Here is a 21,486-nt window from a genome sequence, read left to right on the forward strand (position 1 = left end):
CCAGGATTACACACTTCACAGCACTCACCAAAGCACATACCCTCCCCAATGTCCACAATCCCACCCTCTTCTCCCAAACCCCCTCCCCCCAGCAACCCTCAGTTTGTTTTGTCAGATTAAGAATCACTTATGGTTTGTTTCCCTCCCAATCCCATCTTGTTTCATTTATTCTTCTCCTACCCACTTAAGCCCCCATGTTGCTTTTTATGCAATCTATTAAACTTCTCATTGATTAGACTTAATTTCTTTATTTTGACAAACATATTTTTCCTGTTACTTCTTTTTTATCCAGTTCTGTTGAGAAATAATAGTCATACATCACTGTATCCATTTAAGGTATAAAGCGTGGTGGTATGATTTGCATACATATTGTGAAATGCTTGCCACAATAGGTCCAGCGAACATCCCTCTTCTCATTTACATATAATAAAAAGGCAAGAAAGAATAAGAAAAAAGTAGAAAACAATTTTTTCTTGTGATGATAGCTCATACAATTTACTCTCATCAACTTTTCTATATATCATATAACAGTATTAGCTATAGTCACCTGGTTGTACATCACACCCAAGTACTAATTATTAGTAGTACTTGGAAGTTTGTACCTGGAAGTTTGTACCTTTTGACCACCTTCATCCAATTCCCTCGTCCCTCACCCCTGTCTTTGGTAAACACAAGTCTAATCATCTTTTCTATGAATTTGTTTTTTTTTTTCATTCCAAATATAAGTAAGATTTTATAATATTTGTCTTTCTGTGTCTGGTTTATTTTACTTAGAATGTTGCCTGCAAGGTCCATCGTTGTTGCCATAAATGGTAGGATTTCCTCATTTTTTATGGCTGAATAATATTTGTGTGTGTGTGTGTGTGTGTGTGTGTGTGTGTGTTTATCCATTCATCCATCAATGGATATTTAGGTTGTTTCCATGTCCTTGCTATTATAAATAATGCTTGAATAAACATGCATATGCAGATATCTTTCTGAGTTAGTGTTTTTGTTTCCCTTAGATATATTTCCAGAAGTGGATTTGCTGGATTATATGGAAGTCATATTTTTAATTTTGAGTATCCTACATATTGTTTTCCACATGGGTGTACCAATTTACAATCCCACCAACAGCACATAAGGGCTCCCTTTTCTCCACCTCTATGCCAGTCTATTCAGTCTTAGTTTGTTGTAGAACCACTTGTTAATTTTATTTTTAATTTTGTCCTGTTTGTTTATTTTTAATTTTGTTGCTTATGCTTTAGTCATCATTTCTTTTTTTTTTCATTTTTTTTTAAGATTTTATTTATTTATTTGACAGAGATCACAAGTAGGCAGAGAGGCAGGCGGAGAGAGAGGAAGGGAAGCAGGCCCCCTACCGAGCAGAAAGCCCGATGAGGGGTCTCAATCCCGGCACTCCTGGATCATGACCTGAGCTGAAGGCAGAGGCTTTAACCCACTGAGCCACCCAGGTGCTCCTTAGTCATCATTTCTAAACAATCATTGCCAAGACCCATGTCAAGGCACTTTATTCCTATGTTTTGTTTTGTTTTTTCTTCCCCCAGAGTTTCATGATTTCAAGTATTACATTTAAGTCTCTCATCTATTTTTGTGAGTGGAATAAGAAATGGGCCCACTTTCCTTTTTTTACATATGAACATCTGACATTCCCAGCACAACTTATTGAAGAGTGCTCTTCTTTTCATTGAGTATTCTTGAATTCCTTGTCAACTATTAGTTGACTGTATATGTCTGGATTTATTTGCATGCTCCTAATTCTGTTTTATTCATCTAGTCATCTGTTTTTATACCTGTATTATACTGCTTTGATGACTACAGTGTTACAAAAGCTCAAAATCAGATAGTGTGATGTTTTCTGTTTTGTTTTTCTTTCTTAGGATTTATTTGGCTATATGGGGTCTTTTGTGATTCCATATAAATTTTAGGAGTTTTTTTTCCTATTTCTATAAAAAAAATACTATTGGATTTTCAAAAGTTCTTGCAATGAATATATGGATGGCTTTTGATAGTATTGACATTTTAATAATATCAATTCTTCTAATCCATGAACATGGGATACCTTTGTCCTAATGTCCTAATGTCCTAATGTCTTGCAGTTTTCAGAGTAGACAGTTTTCAGCTCAGCTAGTATTTCTGGGTATATCTACTGGTAATGTCCTTGGGCAGGTAAAACCTGTTATTATGACCTATTTTGGGTGAGGCAACTGTTGGAGTTCTGAGGACAGGGATAAAGGAGTATGTCATTTGCTAAGAACTGTTAGAGGACTACTGGCTTGATTCCCTACCCAAATGAGGCTATAAGATGCACTCTGTATTTGGATGGGTTTTCTAGTCAGGCTTACTAGGTGAGTACTGTATTCAGGTACTGTATTCAGCAATAGATGGGGCTACAAATTAGTTTTCTTATAAGGATGGACAGAAGGATCAGCCCTGGAGCCTATACAACTTGTTGTTTGGGGACACAAACCAGTACAGAGTGTACACTGAATTCCTCGGTCTGGTGAGACCACCAGTTTTGCTCTGCAGATGAGGGAAGCGATGGGCTGCTTCATTGTTTAGGTGCCACTATGCATACAGCTGTTGAGTGGGTTATGCAACTTGTTGTGTGCTCTGGTTATGTCCCCTAGTTCAAAAGGCTGAAAGCTGTATTCGGTGATGAGCAGGGCTATGAACTGGAATTTTTATCTACGTGCAGCAGGAGATGGTGCAGCGCTGACAAAGCTCTTTGTTTGTTGTCTTAACACAAGCTTACCTGTACCTCAAGTTCCCTGATTAAGCAGGGTCACTGGCTTTGTTCTCCAAATTATAGGCTATGCCCATTTGCATCCTGGCTCAAGTTTCACTGAAGCATAATGTGCCAACACTGCTGGTCAGATGGGGCCAAAAGACACTCCCCACAGTGGATGGAGCTATTTCAGCCCTCTTGCTTAGGTGAAAAGAGAAGAGTCTGCTTTAGGCTGCTTTTAATTTCCCAAACAGTCTCTCTGGATAGTAGTGGATGAGAGCTACACTTAGCCTTGACTGTGAGTTAATCCACCAGCCTGTCCATAGCACAGAAATGTCCTACATCTGATACTGGCTTTACCCAGGGGCTCACAGCTCTGCCTGCCCACTTCTTAGCTCAGGTACCACTGAGCCAGTATAGCTTCTAGGACTTTTCACCAGCCTTTCTAGCTAGATGGGACTGGAAGACATGCTCCACAGTTGGAGAGTAATTGAGCTTTTGCCTGAGTATGGACAAACTGGGCTCTAGGGTTAGGAAAACTTGTTTGAGGATTTCAGTCAGGCAGAATGTACTCCACCAAGTTCCCTGGTCAGAGTGCATTGACTTGGTTCTGCAGTGAGCAAAATCACTGTTTGGGATTATTACTTGGGCACTGCAGGTATTATGTCAGTGCCAAGATTTATGTGCTCGTTGTTGTAAGCCCTTTCTTCCTTCTCAGTCATACTCAGATTCCCTGTGGTTGAGCTCAACAGATAACCCTGTAGCCTCCATGGGGTGAGATTAGAGTAGGAGCTCCCTCAAAAGAACTCATTATTGGGGGTGGCTGGTTGTACACTCTGGGTGTTCTCCTTTCCCAGTGGAGGGACTGAAAGTTCAACAGAGACTTCTCTCCGTGGTGCCACACTGGCCTGGGGAGGAGCAATATGGTCAACCTGTAGTGGCTTCTCTTACCCTATTAATATAGTCTGTTTCAGTCTCTGTGGTGCAAGAGGATGCCTCAACCTCACCTTGCATTCCAGGATTCTCTCAGGAGTGTTTCGTACTTGAATAGTTGTTGTTCTTGTGAGGCCTAGTGAAGTCAGGAACAGCCAATGTCACTATCATATCACTATCACATCCCTCCCTATTTTTACATCTCAAGATTTATAATTATACATAACTTTATATAACATATATAGCTAATATATTATATATATATAAAAAATGCAGGGATTAGGGACAACTGACCCCTGTACAGTTAAGAAACCCTATAAAACTTTTGTCTCTCCAAATATTGAACTATAATTTAACTGTTGATCAGAAGACTTATCCATAGTATGAATAGTCAATTAACACATATTTTATATATTACATGTACTATATACTCTATTCATGCAATAAACCAACTTAGAGAAAATAAAATTTTATTTAAAAAATCATAAAGAGGAAAAATATATTTATAGTACTGCACTTATTGAAAAAATCTGCTTATAAGTGGACCTGTGCAGTTCAAACCTGTGCTGTTGGGGCACCTGGGTGGCTCAGATGGTTAGGCATCTGCCTTTGGCTCAGGTCATGATCCCATGGTCCTGGGATTGGGCCCCACATCAGGATCCCTGCTCATCAGGGAGTCCACTTCTCCCTCTCTCTCCCCACAGTCCACCCTGCTTTTATTCTCTCACTCTCTCTGTCAAATAAATAAATAAAATCTTAAACAAACAAACAAACAAAAAACTCGTGCTGTTCAAGGTGTATATTTTATTAATACAATATAAAGTATATACATTTGCATAATTAATGTTATATATGTGTTATTTAATACATATCATACATATATTATATAATATATATCAGATACATATTAATCAATGATATATACATATGTATATATACATAATTATATAATCATATATAACATATTATAAACAAAATACATATTATATATATTACATAATAATAAGGTATACATATTATTATTAATATTATTATATAATATATACTATATTATAAATAGTACATACATATTTATGTGTTATTATATATAGCATATATAGCTATATGTAATACATAATATATGATCATATATTTATATATAATATTAATATATAAATATAAACGTTTTATATATAAGCATTTATATATTTATATATAACTATATATAACTACATACAATTATATATTTAATTATATATATAATTAAAGATCTTGAAATACATATTCTATGATCTTGAAATATATATAGCCTATTGTTATTCAAAGTATACAGTACTCTCTTTTCTCTCTCTAAAAATATTGTTACATTTTAGTCTGGATCCACATAAGGGAGGTATGAATATGTGTGTGTTGTGTTGCATATACATCCTACACCCTTAGCCTCATCATCTCCTTGATGATTATTATTAATTTTTTCAATCTCCTTGATTATATCAATAGCCTCATCCTATTCCATTCCCTGTTCTGTGTTTTGGCAGCCTTTAATCTCCAGAGTGGCCAGGTTTTTTTTTTTTTTTTTTTAATGTAAATTGGTTCATATCACCAAACTGCTTTGAATACATCCGTGGATTCTTACTGCATGTGGGACAAAACCTTAGCTCTCTGCCTGATGAAGACCAGCACTTTCACCGTTTGTATCCCTCCTCTGGACATCCCAGCCACAGTGGGTTTTCCCTAGCTTTTCAGATTCACTGAGCTCTTTTTTGCTTTGAGGACTTTAAATATTTGGTTCCCTGGGGCACCTGGGTGGCTCAGTCTGTTAAGCGTCTGTGCCAGAATCTTGGGTTCTGTTCAGGTCATGATCTCATGCGTCGTGAGATTGAGTTCCACAGCAGGCTTTATGTTCCGTGGAGAATCTGCTGGAGCTTCTCTCCCTCTGTCCTTCCTCCTCTCTGACCGCTTTCTCTAAAAATGAATAAATAAAAATATTTTAGAAATAAATGGGTAAATAAATACTCTGTTCCCTTCTCTCCTTCCCATTCAGACTACCTCTTATTTCCTCTTCATGACTAAGGTTTTAATGTCTCTTCCTCTGATGAAAGTTCCTGAAATCTTTGCTTTGAGTCGTTCTCTCATTGTTATATTATTAGGATGCTTTGTTTTTCCTGCTTATAATTTACAGTAGGTGGAAAAAGTCATACACATAACACCTGTCTTGTCCTTGCAGGTCGCTCTGTTAGAGGGCAGTTGAGTTTCACCTTGTGCTTCTCATTCAGGTCTGATCCCATTTCATTCAATTCCACTTCATGCAATCTCCCTAGAAATGCATTCTTGGCTTTTTTCTTCTCCAGATCTTGCGGAAAGGAGATTTTCTATTGCATTTGGCTATCAAACCCAATCAGATTAAGAAGGAAGAGTTCCCTTTTTTTTGCTGCCATCTTCAGAAAAGGGATCTTTTAGGAAAACCCTTTAGGACAACACAGGACACTGTAGCTTTTGTCTGGAGGCACCAGCATGCCCAGGGAACAGGACCACAAGCCATCCCCAGGTTCTAACACTTATTGCCACCTTGGGGGCCTGCAGTTAGCAGGAAATAGGAGTCTGTTTTTGAAGACCCTTCCCTGTTTGGCCTTTCTGCAGATCTCATCAGCAGACGCACCAATTAGTGCTCATTAGAAGGGTGTTGGGGGTTTTCATTTATTTCATTTTGCTGATGTGGATACCAGGCTTGGAAAGAGTGGTCTGAAAAAGCAATGTGTTTCAGGAAAGGACACTTGGCGGGGGACACAGCTGCTTTCCAGACACCACAGAGCAAGACTACCACGAGCCTTAATGAGGACTCGACCAAGCAGACCCTCTCCACAGAGGAAGGAGTGTGAGTTGTTGCGGCTGCAAAGTGCCATTGAACTCTCAAGTCCTGGTGCATGCTGGGATGCAGGCCACCCTGCCACAGATTCCTGGGACTTCATGGGGATTCCAGGTTCCTCCATAGTCTCTGGTAAGAAGCCGTTGACACATTATAAAGCTGAGGTGGTTACAAATTTTTAAACTACTTACCCTTTTTGGATATGGTAGGGTAGGCTGGTCTGAGTGGCTTTCCTGAAAGGCGTTCCATCTGCCTTATGGGTCTTGTGGGAAAGTAGGTGAGAACAAAGAGTATTTGTACTTTCTTTAATGCATACCTGCTCCCCTTCATCTTCCATCTGGAGTCTTTTAAAGGGTAAGTCTTTTTTTCTTAAGTGATTTCTATGTTGCCTGAAATAACACCATGGGGGTATAGACCGAAAATCAAGGATATCCAAGAACATGTGGTTTGGAGTCAGAAGATGTGAGTCCCAGTCCCAAACATCTCCATCCTTAGCTAGGTGACCCTGGACTAATCACTAACCAGAGTGAGCCTCGGGTTCTCTAACAGTGGACCGGAGTTAATTATGTCTGTCTTTCTTATACCATACCAGCTGTGTCTATGCACTGAATATCTGTGCTTTCCTCAACAATCCATATGTTGTAATCCTAACCTCCACCATGATAGTGTTAGGAGGTGGGGGTCTTTGGAGGAGCTTAGGTCATGAATGGCATTGGTACCCTAATGAAAGTGACCTCAGATCTCCCTTGCCCTTTCTGTCACATAAGCATATATATAGCAGAAGATGGGGTGTATAAACCAGGAAGATCTCCCCAAATACTGAATCTGCTGGTGCCTGAATCTTGGACTTGCCAGCCACCAGAAGAGTGAAAAATAAGTTTATGATTGTGTTCAAGCCGTCCAGTCTATGGTATTTTTGTTACAGCAACCTAAACAGACTAAGAAATAGGATATTTCTCTATGAATCTAAAAAAGTTATGGATATAAGGCTTCATAAAGGGATGGTCAGTTACTTTTACTACGAAATCTTTACTTAAAGCTGTTCAAAAGAGAGAGAGAGGGAGAGAGAAAATATAAACCAATATCTTTCATGAATATAGATGTAAAAATTCTTAATGAAACGTTAGTAAATATATGTGCCCTCGAGAGACATAATAACTGAGTTACACCAAATTGTAAAAATCTGATGGCAAATTATGACTATCGCTGTTATGCACCCAGAAGAGAGGCCCACAGGTGTGGCTGGTAGGAGGAAGAAAAGTACCAGGGAGTAGAATATAATCCTGGAAAAGAAAATGCAGCTAAAGAACATGGATTGCCTAGGGGGTGGTTTTGCCTCTGAAGGGTCCTGATGTTAAGTTTTAGTGCTCAATTTGGAATTATTACCTACTTTTGAATTACTGCTTGGCTTTATTCATTTATTCACTCATTCTCCAGCAAGTTTTATGAAGTAAGTTTTATATTGGTACAAATATATATGGCTGTTAATTTAGGAGACCTAGAAATATGTAAACCAACCTTTTGACTTTGAGGAGTTTATGATCTAACAGGGAAGAAAAACAAAGTTAGAAAAATGGGTGTAATTCACCAAGGTGGTGAGATGGATAAGAACATCCTTCCCATTGTAGATTTCAGGCAACATAGCTTCCAAACCATATCTTGAAGGTAGGTCTGGTTTGGGGACATGGGGATGGATGGGAAGGGTTTTCCAGGCAGAGGGAATAGAGTGAGTATGACCTTAATGATCTGGCTTAAAAACAGGCTTTTGATTGAGCTATTTACCTTCTCCCTTCCTCGGGTCTTCTGAGCTCATCTGAGAAAACCTACCTCTTGGTTGCCTCCAAGGATCTTCTTCTCCAGGAGCAGCTGGGACAGCAACCAAGGGCAGCTCCTCTGGCCTGTGCTTATGAGAATAAGATTGTCCCCCTGCTTCTCTCTTTTCCCTAGTAAGGGGTAACCTAAGCCCAGGTGTTTTCACTTCAGAGACTCCAATAGCCACCATACGCTCAGCACTTGGAAGGTAACAAATTTGCTATGTCACAATTGATAATCAACTCTAGTAAAAGAATGTCCAAATCAATTGAGCTTTAGCAAGGGCAAACCTGCTGGACGCAGGCGGGCTCCCAGTTAGAGCCGACTGGGCTTGATAAATTTGTCCTTATTATGGCTATTGATGTTTAAATTTCTTCAGGGATGTTGTTACATGGGTGCCTGGTGGTGACAGAGGTACAGTGACCTCCTTCGATCCTTAATCTACACCTGTTAGTTGGCTCCCTTGTTGCCTCGGAGTATACTCGGGCTTAAAGGTTAACAAAAGAAAAACAGGCCAAGTTTACGTGATGGCAGCAGTGGATCAATGCAAGTAAATAACCTTCTCTGTCTTATTTCCCCAAGCATTATTGATCCAAGTTCTTTGTTCTTTGTCATGTTTCTGTCTTCTTTTCCCGGGGGACACTCAACGATCAGCTCCTATTGGACATGTTAACTGGTGCATTATGACAGCTACCATTTTGTCACTCAATGTCATGATATATATTTATATATCTACATATATAGATATATATATTACATAAAATTATTTTCCTTTGGTGTTTTCTAAGCTGTAGACTGATAAGCAAGCGAATCTCCAACATACAGTTTCTTTGCTCCAGTTTCTTTCCTTCTGTAGCAAGGAGGTACGTTCTGTGACTCCTTATCATATGGGCAGGTGTATTCATTTGTTTCAAATACCAATTAAAATGCAGAATGACCCGACCATTTAAAACTGAAGGCACTAATCTGCTGATGCTTGCAACATTTTGCAACATGCAGGTGAGTCCTCCACATTGAGGTCTGGTCTGACCCCCAGGACTTATGTTTCTTTAGAAACTACATCCTTTTCTTTCATCTTCCTGGTGGTTTATAAAGGCCATTTATCATTTTTCCTTCCTTATCTCTGTGGAGCACTCAGGGATGTTATAGTGATAGCTCTGGCCATCCTGAAATCTCTCTTTTCTCTGGTAGGATTCTACTGGTACCCAACTAAGATTTGTGCGCAACGTGCTGAGTGCTAATTTGAACATGTATAGCTTTCCTACCAAATTCATTGGCTTCTATTTATACAATATGATGGATGGATATCAATTGCAAAATGGAATTTTCCACATAATTAAAGGAAAAAGTTTTATGGAGGCAGGAGAGCTTTTTGCTAAAACCCATTATACTTTAAGGCACATTTGGCTAGTTAAAAAAACAAAAAACAAACAAACAAAACTTTCACTTTCAGTTACCAAATAAATAAAGCTAGGTGAATTATAAAATCATGAAAGTCAATGTTATGCTCCTTTCTGTGGGTCCCCTCAGTGGTGACATATGGCTTAATTCTGGAAAAAAAAAATACTGGAAAGAACTTAAGACATTTTCATGCTTGACATCCTGGGAGGTAAGACCACTACTTCTAAGTTAAAAACTAATTTGAATGGAAGGAAAAATAGAACCTCGTATTTGTAATTCTTGCCCTTGAACTGAACATTTATTATATCAAACAGAACAAAACCAATACTAGTTATTTTCAAGGAAAAGGTAATTTGTAAATAACTAGATATTGCCAATATTTCCTCTATAGGCAATTTAAAAAATTAAGTCCATATGATTATCCAAAGTCTCTGGGGTCAAATGGCATAAAATCTTGTTCCTTAAATGATTTGACCAAACTTCACTCAGAGATATATGTAAATTGTTTGCTTCTCTCTTGCATTTGTCAATCATTAAAATGCCCCATGTATATAATTAATACCATTGTAAACGCCCATGTCTCCCAGTTTCCAATTTGGTATTCTGTTTAATCCACTGAAGAGTCACCTTTTAAGTGATGTGTTAATGCAATATGAAAGCTCATTTCTCTCATTTCCCTACATGCAGAAATCACTGCAGGCATTGCTGGAGAATGTGAAATTGGTTATCATTAGTGTTTAGAGCTTTTCATCCTTGGTGTGCTTTGCAAACACTAATGAATCCTCTTATGACACTCACACCAAATGGAGTTGTTAATGTTCTAGTCAACAGATAAGAATCCTTGGCTCTTGGTCACTTACTTAACCTGTCTCACTTCTAGAGACAGTTAGGAGGACAGGTAATAAACCCAGGAGCCTAGGCTCTTGTTTTTGTGTATGGTGTACCAGGATGATCTCTGAAATGGCAAATGTGTATTTCTCTTGGATACTCTCATCTCAGAGCGTCCCCTCGAATCCTTGTTATCATTAAGTGTGCCATCTTGTAACCATGACACCAATGTGCCATGATGAGCATTTGGTTCGCATATGCTATTCAGAAGATTATACCATATATTCTGGCAATAATGTTGAAATTAGTCCTTATGTTTTATTTTGTAGTATTTTTTTTTCCCAACCTCTGTCCTTCCTACAAAGGTCAATGTAGTTTTCAGAAAATGTGGCCAAACTTTGAAAGAAATAAAAATGCATTCAACTGAAAATATTTCAACCTTTGGATTTCTGCCAAATAACCTCTTCTTTTCTATCCCCTAAGCTGTTGTTGGAAGTTAAAGGAGACAAAATGACTATTTTCAAAGCTTTGAAGTATTTGGTTTTATAGGAAAAGTCTGTTTGGGAATTGTTTCTCTTCCAAAATGAGAATTTTGTCAGTTCATGCCATCGTCTGAAAGAACCAAAAATTTTCTAAAGATGGCATTGAAAGACACCTTTACTATAAAGGATGAAAACATTACCATTCACCATTTTTATAATTTATTATAAATTTACATTTTGGTATAGCCTTCTAATATATATGTTTTCTATCCCTTTCAAGATAATCTTTCTCCCCCCACCTTGGAAATTCATTTTATTTATTTTATTTTTTAATTCAATTAACCAACATATAGAACATCACCACTTTCAGAGGTAGAGTTCAGTTGTATATAATATCTGGTGTTCATCACATCACGTGCCCTTCTTAATGCCTGTCACGCAACTACCCCATCCTCCCATCAGCCTCTGCCCTAGTAGCCTTGTTTCTTTCCCCTAGTCCAGAGTCTCTCATGTTTGTCTCCCTCTCTGACTTCTTCCCACTCCATTTTCCCTCCTTTCCCTATGATCCTCTGCTCTGTTTCTTATATACCTTATATGGGTGAAACCATATGATAATTGTCTTTCTCTGATTGACTTAGTTTGCTCAGCATAATACCCTCCAGTTCCATCCATATTGATGTAAATGGTAAGATTTCATCCATTCTGAGTAATATTTCTTTGTGTATATATACCACATCTTCTTTATCAATTCATCTATTGATGGACATCTCAGTTCTTTCCATAGTTTGACTATTGTGGACATTGCTGCTATAAATATTGGGATGCAGGTGCCCCTCAGATCACTACATTTGTATCTTTGGGGTAAAAACCTAGTAGTCCAATTGCTGGGCTGTAGGGTAGCTCTATTGTAGCTTTTTGAGGTATACCTTTCTTATAGGGATTTCAGTGTTAAAATAAACCCCATAAAATTGTTAGATATTCCCAGGATTTACTCCAGTCAAGAAAGAGATCCATGGAAGCTTTGCTTGGGGATCATATCAGTGTCATAAATTATAGACACTTACATAACATCATTTTTTTTTAATTTTAGAATTTTTTTATTTAATTTTTTATTTTTTATAAACATATATTTTTATCCCCAGGGGTACAAAATGAGAATGTGAATCACCAGGTTTACACACTTCACAGCACTCACCAAAGCACATACCCTCCCCAATGTCCATAATCCCACCACCTTCTCCCAAACCCCCTCCTCCCAGCAACCCTCAGTTTGTGTTGTGAGATTAAGAGTCACTTATGCTTTGTCTCCCTCCCAATCCCATCTTGTTTCATTTATTCTTCTCCTACCCACTTAAGCCCCCATGTTGCATCACCACTTCCTCATATCAGGGAGATCATATGAGAGTTGTCCTTCTCTGCTTGACTTATTTCGCTAAGCATGATACCCTCTAGTTCCATCCATGTTGTCGCAAATGGCAAGATTTCATTTCTTTTGATGGCTGCATAGTATTCCATTGTGTATATATACCACATCTTCTTGATCCATTCATCTGTTGATGGACATCTAGGCTCTTTCCATAGTTTGGCTATTGTGGACATTGCTGCTATAAACATTCAGGTGCACGTGCCCCTCTGGATCACTACGTTTGTATCTTTAGGGTAAATACCCAATAGTGCAGTTGCTGGGTCATAGGGCAGTTCTATTTTCAACATTTTGAGGAACCTCCATGCTGTTTTCCAGAGTGGCTGCACCAGCTTGCATTCCCACCAAGAGTGTAGGAGGGTTCCCCTTTCTCCGCATCCTCGCCAGCATCTGTCATTTTCTGACTTGTTTATTTTAGCCATTCTGACTGGTGTGAGGTGATATCGCATTGTGGTTTTGATTTGTATTTCCCTGATGCCGAGTGATATGGAGCACTTTTTCATGTGTCTGTTGGCCATCTGAATGTCTTCTTTGCAGAAATGTCTGTTCATGTCCTCTGCCCATTTCTTGATTGGATTATTTGTTCTTTGGGTGTTGAGTTTGCTAAGTTCTTTATAGATTCTGGACACTAGTCCTTTATCTGATATGTCGTTTGCAAATATCTTCTCCCATTCTGTCAGTTGTCTTTTGATTTTGTTAACTGTTTCCTTTGCTGTGCAAAAGCTTTTGATCTTGATGAAATCCCAATAGTTCAATTTTGCCCTTGCTTCCCTTGCCTTTGGCGTTGTTCCTAGGAAGATGTTGCTGCGGCTGATGTCGAAGAGTTTGCTGCCTGTGTTCTCCTCAAGGATTTTGATGGATTCCTTTCGCACATTGAGGTCCTTCTTCCATTTTGAGTCTATTTTCCTGTGTGGTGTAAGGAAATGGTCCAATTTCATTTTTCTGCATGTGGCTGTCCAATTTTCCCAGCACCATTTATTGAAGAGGCTGTCTTTTTTCCATTGGACATTCTTTCCTGCTTTGTCGACCATAGAGTTGATGGTCTATTTCTGGGCTCTCTATTCTGTTCCATTGATCTATGGGTCTGTTTTTGTGCCAGTACCATGCTGTCTTGATGATGACAGCTTTGTAATAGAGCTTGAAGTCCGGAATTGTGATGCCACAAACGTTGGCTTTCTTTTTCAATATCCCTTTGGCTATTCGAGGTCTTTTCTGGTTCCATATAAATTTTAGAATTATTTGTTCCATTTCTTTGAAAAAGATGGATGGTACTTTGATAGGAATTGCATTAAATGTGTAGATTGCTTTAGGTAGCATAGACATTTTCACAATATTTATTCTTCCCATCCAGGAGCATGGAACATTTTTCCATTTCTTTGTGTCTTCCTCAATTTCTTTCATGAGTACTTTATAGTTTTCTGAGTATAGATTCTGTCTCTCTTTGGTTAGGTTTATTCCTAGGTATCTTATGGTTTTGGGTGCAATTGTAAATGGGATGGACTCCTTAATTTCTCTTTCTTCTGTCTTGCTGTTGGTGTAGAGAAATGCAACTGATTTCTGTGCATTGATTTTATATCCTGACACTTTACTGAATTCCTGTATAAGTTCTAGCAGTTTTGTTTTGGAGTGGAGTCTTTTGGGTTTTCCACATATAGTATCATATCATCTGTGAAGAGTGATAATTTGACTTCTTCTTTGCCGATTTGGATGCCTTTAATTTCCTTTTGTTGTCTGATTGCTGAGGCTAGGACCTCTAGTACTATGTTGACTAGCAGTGGTGATAATGGAAATCCCTGCCGTGTTCCTGACCTTAGCGGAAAAGCTTTCAGTTTTTCTCCATTGAGAATGATATTTGTGGTGGGTTTTTCATAGATGGCTTTGATGATATTGAGGTATGTGCCCTCTATCCCTACGCTTTGAAGAGTTTTGATCAGGAAGGGATGCTGTACTTTGTCAAATGCTTTTTCAGCATCTATTGAGAGTATCATATGGTTCTTGTTCTTTCTTTTATTGATGTGTTGTATCACATTGACTGATTTGCGGATATTGAACCAACCTTGCAGCCCTGGAATAAATCCCACTTGGTCGTGGTGAATAATCTTTTTAATGTACTGTTGAATCCTATTGGCTAGTATTTTGTTGAGTATTTTCGCATCTGTGTTCATCAAGGATATCGGTCTATAGCTCTCTTTTTTGGTGGGATCCTTGTCTGGTTTTGGGATCAAGGTGATGCTGGCCTCATAAAATGAGTTTGGAAGTTTTCCTTCCATTTCTATTTTTTGAAACAGTTTCAGGAGAATAGGAATTAGTTCTTCTTTAAATGTTTGGTAGAATTCCCCCGGGAAGCCGTCTGGCCCTGGGCTTTTGTTTGTTTGGAGATTTTTAATGACTGTTTCAATCTCCTTAATGGTTATGGGTCTGTTCAGGCTTTCTATTTCTTCCTGGTTCAGTTGTGGTAGTTTATATGTTTCTAGGAATGCATCCATTTCTTTCAGATTGTCAAATTTATTGCCGTAGAGTTGCTCATAGTATGTTCTTATAATAGTTTGTATTTCTTTGGTGTTAGTTGTGATCTCTCCTCTTTCATTTGATTTTATTTATTTGGGTCCTTTCTCTTTTCTTTTTGATAAGTCGGGCCAGGGGTTTATCAATTTTATTAATTCTTTCAAGGAACCAGCTCCTAGTTTCGTTGATTTGTTCTATTGTTTTTTTGGTTTCTATTTCATTGATTTCTGCTCTGATTTTTATGATTTCTCTTCTCCTGCTGGGCTTAGGGTTTCTTTCTTGTTCTTTCTCCAGCTCCTTTAGGTGTAGGGTTAGGTTGTGTACCTGAGACCTTTCTTGTTTCTTGAGAAAGGCTTGTACCGCTATATATTTTCCTCTCAGGACTTCCTTTTTGTGTCCCACAGATTTTGAACCGTTGTATTTTCATTATCATTTGTTTCCATGATTTTTTTCAATTCTTCTTTAATTTCCCGGTTGACCCATTCATTCTTTAGAAGGATACTGTTTAGTCTCCATGTATCTGGGTTCTTTCCAAACTTCATTTTGTGGTTGAGTTCTAGCTTTAGAGCATTGTGGTCTGAAAATATGCAGGGAATGATCCCAATCTTTTGATACCGGTTGAGTCCTGATTTAGGACCGAGGAATTGATCTATTCTGGAGAATGTTCCATGTGCACTAGAGAAGAATGTGTATTCTGTTGCTTTGGGATGAAATGTTCTGAATATATCTGTGATGTCCATCTGGTCCAGTGTGTCATTTAAGGCCTTTATTTCCTTGCTGATCTTTTGCTTGGATGACCTGTCCATTTCAGTGAGGGGAGTGTTAAAGTCCCCTACTATTATTGTATTATTGTTGATGTGTTTCTTTGATTTTGTTATTAATTGGTTTATATAGTTGGCTGCTCCCACGTTGGGGGCATAGATATTTAAAATTGTTAAATCTTCTTGTTGGACAGACCCTTTGAGTATGATATAGTGTTCTTCCTCATCTCTTATTATAGTCTTTGTCTTAAAATCTAATTGATCTGATATAAGGATTGCCACTCCTGCTTTCTTCTGATGTCCATTAGCATGGTAAATTCTTTTCCACCCCCTCACTTTAAATCTGGAGGTGTCTTCGGGCTTAAAATGAGTTTCTTGGAGGCAACATATAGATGGGTTTTGTTTTTTTATCCATTCTGATACCCTGTGTCTTTTGACAGGGGCATTTAGCCCATTAACATTCAGGGTAACTATTGAGAGATATGAATTTAGGGCCATTGTATTGCCTGTAAGGTGACTGTTACTGTATATGGTCTCTGTTCCTTTCTGATCTACCACTTGTAGGCTTTCTTTTTGCTTAGAGGACCCCTTTCAATATTTCCTGTAGAGCTGGTTTGGTGTTTGTAAATTCTTTCAGTTTTTGTTTGTCCTGGAAGCTTTTAATCTCTCCTTCTATTTTCAATGATAGCCTAGCTGGATATAGTATTCTTGGCTGCATGTTTTTCTCGTTTAGTGCTCTGAAAATATCATGCCAGCTCTTTCTGGCCTGCCAGGTCTCTGTGGATAAGTCAGCTGCCAATCTAATATTTTTACCATTGTATGTTACAGACTTCTTTTCCCGGGCTGCTTTTAGGATTTTCTCTTTGTCACTGAGACTTGTAAATTTTACTATTAGGTGACAGGGTGTGGGCCTATTCTTATTGATTTTGAGGGGCGTTCTCTGAACCTCCTGAATTTTGATGCTCGTTCCCTTTGCCATATTGGAGAAATTCTCCCCAATAATTCTCTCCAGTATACCTTCTGCTCCCCTCTCTCTTTCTTCTTCTTCTGGAATCCCAATTATTCTAATGTTGTTTCGTCTTATGATGTCACTTATCTCTCGAATTCTCCCCTCGTGGTCCAGTAGCTGTTTGTCCCTCTTTTGATCAGCTTCTTTATTCTCTGTCATTTGGTCTTCTGTATCACTAATTCTTTCTTCTGCCTCATTTATCCTAGCAGTGAGAGCCTCCATTTTTGATTGCACCTCATTAATAGCTTTTTTGATTTCAACTTGGTTAGATTTTAGTTCTTTTATTTCTCAGAAAGGACTTTTATATCTCTCGAGAGGGTTTCTCTAATATCTTCCATGCCTTTTTCGAGCCCGGCCAGAACCTTGAGAATTGTCATTCTGAACTCTAGATCTGACATATTACCAATGTCTGTATTGACTAGGTCCCTAGCCTTCGGTACTGCCTCTTGTTCTTTTTTTTGTGTTGAATTTTTCCGTCTTGTCATTTTGTCCAGATAAGAGTATATGAAGGGGCAAGTAAAATACTAAAAGGGTGGCAACAACCCCAGGAAAATATGCATTAACCAAATTAGAAGAGATCCCAAATCGTGAGGGGGGAGAAAGGGGATAAAAAGAGGTTCAAAAAGGAAGAAAGAAAAAAAAAAAAAGAAAGAAAAAATAAGAATTTAAAAAAAAGAAAACACCTAAGAAAAATATAAAAAAGAAAAAATATATATATTAGATAAACTAGTAAAAAAATCGTTAAAAAAAGAAAAAGGTAACAGTTAAAAAAATATTTTACCCGAAGGCGAGAAAAAAAACAAAAAATGAAAAAGAAAAAAATTAAATTAACTGCAAGACTAAAAAAAATCACAGGGAAAAAGCCGAGTTCCGTGCTTTGCTTTCTCCTCCTCTGGAATTCTGCTGCTCTCCTTGGTATTGAAACCGCACTCCTTGGTAGGTGAACTTGGTCTCGGCTGGATTTCTTGTTGATCTTCTGGGGGAGGGGCCTGTTGTAGTGATTCTCAAGTGTCTGCCCCAAGCAGAATTACACCGCCCTTATCCGGGGCCGGGGTGAGTAATCCGCTCGGGTTTGCTTTCAGGAGCTTTTGTTCCCTGAGCGCTTTCCATAGAGTTCCGGAGGACGGGAATACAAATGGCGGCCTCCTGGTCTCCTGCCCGGAGGAGCCGAGAGCCCAGGGCCCCACTCCTCAGTGCGCCCTCAGAGAACAGCGCCCAGTTACACCTGTCTGCCTGACCTCCGGCCGTGCTCTGAGCTCACCGAGCCTGCGACCGGTTCAAGGTCAACCCGAGCTGTGAGCTTACTGTCGGCTCTGTCTCTGTAGCCGGCTTTCCCGTTCCAATACCCTCAAGCTCTGCGACACTCAGACACCCCCGATCCTTCTGTGACCCTGCAGGACCTGAGGCCACACTGACCCGTGTGGGCTTCGCCCCGGGTAACCTCTGGAGCAATGTCCCTCAGCGGAACAGACTTTTAAAAGTCCTGATTTTGTGCGCCGTTTCTCCGCCGCTTGCCGGGAGCCGGCCCCTCTCCCCGGGGTCTATCTTCCCATCGCTTTGGATTCACTTCTCCGCTAGTCCTACCTTTCAGAAAGTGGTTGTTTTTCTGTTTCCAGAATTGCTGTTCTTCTTCAATCTGCTGATGGATTTTCAGGTATTTGCAATCTTTAGATAAGCTATCTAGCTGATCTCCGGCTAGCTGAAGTAGTCTCAGCCTGCTACTTCTCCGCCATCTTGACTCTTCTCTGCCACATAACATCATTTAAACAGAGAAATTGAAATATTTATAATACACAAAATGTTTAATTTCCCCCAAGATATTTCAGTACATTTGTTATGTATTTACATAAGTCACAATAAGGTATGCATGCTAAATAAATATTTCCAACACATGCAACACCTCTGGGTCCTCTCTACCAGTTTTCTAATGGAAGGTCAGGCCAAGGTATCCCATAATGATAAGATTCTCTCCTTTATGCAAGTTAGAGCACATACAACTGTTATAACTGTACTCCCATAGAAAGGGTCTACAAAAACCAGAAAGATCATTGAGTAGAATCATATAAGCATGGTACCATAATTCATAGGATGCATATTAGATGATAACTATCATGAACATTGCCACCTTATTATCAGTGTATATCATTTAGTGCCCTTCATTTCTGCACATTAAAGGCCACTTTGAGCCGACTTATTATTTGTTTATATCAGGCAGTATCTCTGAAATGAATGTGGACTGCATGACAAGGGAGGCTCTGTCTTTATAAGTTTAATATTTCCTGCTCCTAGCCATCTGCATGTAGAAGATGTTTCCTAAAAATGTGCATGAAGACTGATACAACTACCTTTATTAAATAATTAAACTGTTTTATCATTTATTGACAGTTACTACTAATGGAATCTGGAATATCAGGAACACACGAGGCCACCGGGGCCACATTGCAAAAGGCTTGGAATCACGTACTCTAGTGGTTGTGGTAACTTCAAGCATGAGTGAAGCATTGGACAGATTTGTATGCCACTGCTAAAATTTACCTTGCTCTTTGGAGAGATTTCAGATTGGGTGTGTCCAAGACAGAAAATCAATCTTCAATTTTGCCTTATTTTGTGTTGAATTTTGTTATGCAGTTGGGGAATGGATATGATTAAGTAAAATTGAAGACATTTGGTTATACCTTAAGACCTTATTCTTTGTTTCTGGATGGTGGTCATGGTAGGTTAATTTAACTGTTGTCAACTCAGACTTAAACAGCAAACATGATCAGTCAGAACAGGTTAGTTAGTGCTGCCATAACAAATAACCCTGAAATATCCATGGTTTAAAGGATAACAGTATTTAACTTCTCACTTTTATGTTACCTGCCCAATTTAAGTCAGGAGAGTAGGGTGACAGGTTGCTGTTTATCACATTCATGGAGGACCCATAGCAGCTGAAAGACAGAACTCAGCAGGATCTTGCATTGGCTATTAGATATTAGAGCAATATTTATTTCTTCTCACAACTCATCGGTCTGAACTAGACACATGCCCTCCCATCCTATCAACACAATTGCTAAGAACTATATCCCCGCCATGTCCCTGGAAGAGAAATAACTAGAAGCAGTTTGTAAACAGTTCAAATGGCCACCAGACTTACTTTATCAGACATACATCTGTGTGTTTCCCATATTCCATGAGCCATCACCAGTGGATGAACCACTTGCTTATTCTGGGAGTAGCAGGCCCTCCTCCCGATCTCAAGATAGCAGCCAACAGCCACATGTTGGGGCACCCAGACTCTCCTGCCATGGTCAGACTTTGAATGCAGAGTGGGGCGTCGGGAATCTCTAAAAGCCACAGCAGGGGTATCATGCTGCTGGTCAAAAATGTGCTGCAGGGGTTTAGTCCCACCTTGGAGTCAATTTATGTCAATGACAGTGAGAAATTTCCCTCTTTCCTATCTCACAAAAACTACTCTGAGATTTTACCTTGGAGTGTTACAAACCTGCTGAGTCAACTGCTGTCCCTCTCAGTGGCTTGTCACCAAGCAACAGCTGGCATCAGAAGGTCTCACTTTGAATCACCTCACATTTGTTCTTGCTTTACATTTCTTTTCCTCATCTTCATCAACTTGGGCTTGCACCTCGCAAATGAAGTATTAAAACCTTAAGCTTCACATTAGGTTCTGTTTTCTCAAAAACGTGGGTTGGGCCATCTAATAAATTGGCTTCAGGCTCTGCTCGTGTACAGTGACATAATGAAAACCTGATCCAATCAACATGGAACTGACCAGTTCAATGTATTTTGTAGGGGACTTCTAGCGGACCTCAGTATTGCCAGGGTAATATTTTTGGTCTTTTTTCATATTTGAAAGCTTGAGGAGTGGGTTTATTTAATTATTAATAACTGATTCAATCATGAGTAAAATGTTTAAAATTGCCTTGGCACTAGTGACATTTTGGGGTAAATGAGTCCTTGTTGTGGGATACTGTTGTGTACACGTAAACTGTTTAGAGGCATCCCTGGGCTCTACCCACTAAATACCAGTAGCAGCTCCCGTTGTGATAACCAAAAATGTCTCTAGACCTTGTCAAATACTCCCTGAGAGGTAAAATGAGTCCTAGATGAGAACCATGGATATAAACCATTTGGTAACTGAAACTTTCAAAGGTAATACTTTTTAAACCAAAATGTAAAGATACTGAGTTGATCTTTCATACCTAATACAAGAATACTATTATATAAATATGGGTTGTTTAACAACTTCTATAGCGTATTTCCTCCAAACAACTTAAATACTAGTAACATAAAAATAAGAAGCAGTATCATTCTAAAGTAGGGAAAATGTGAACTCTAAGAGTTACATAGAGGGATTAAAAGATGGTAGATGATAGATACATGGATAGATAATAGATGGATGATAGACGGAAAGAAAGAAAAGAAAGGAAGGAGAGAAGGAAGGAAGACTTATAATACACTAAGTATTTTTACTTTTTTTTTTTTAAAGATTTTATTTATTTATTTGACAGAGAGAGATCACAAGTAGGCAGAGAGGCAGGCAGAGAGAGAGGAGGAAGCAGGCTCCCCGCGGAGCAGAGAGCCCGATGCAGGGCCCAATCCAGGACCCTGGGATCACGACCTGAGCCAAAGGCAGAGGTTTTAACCCACTGAGCCACCCAGGCGCCCATACACTAAGTATTTCTAAACAGATGTTATATTAAATATACTTTAAGAACAGATGATATCCCTTCAGTGCATAGTCACTATATTTTTATGCACA

The sequence above is a fragment of the Mustela nigripes genome, chromosome 13 (genome assembly GCF_022355385.1).
Source record: "Mustela nigripes isolate SB6536 chromosome 13, MUSNIG.SB6536, whole genome shotgun sequence".
Lineage (NCBI taxonomy): Eukaryota > Metazoa > Chordata > Mammalia > Carnivora > Mustelidae > Mustela > Mustela nigripes.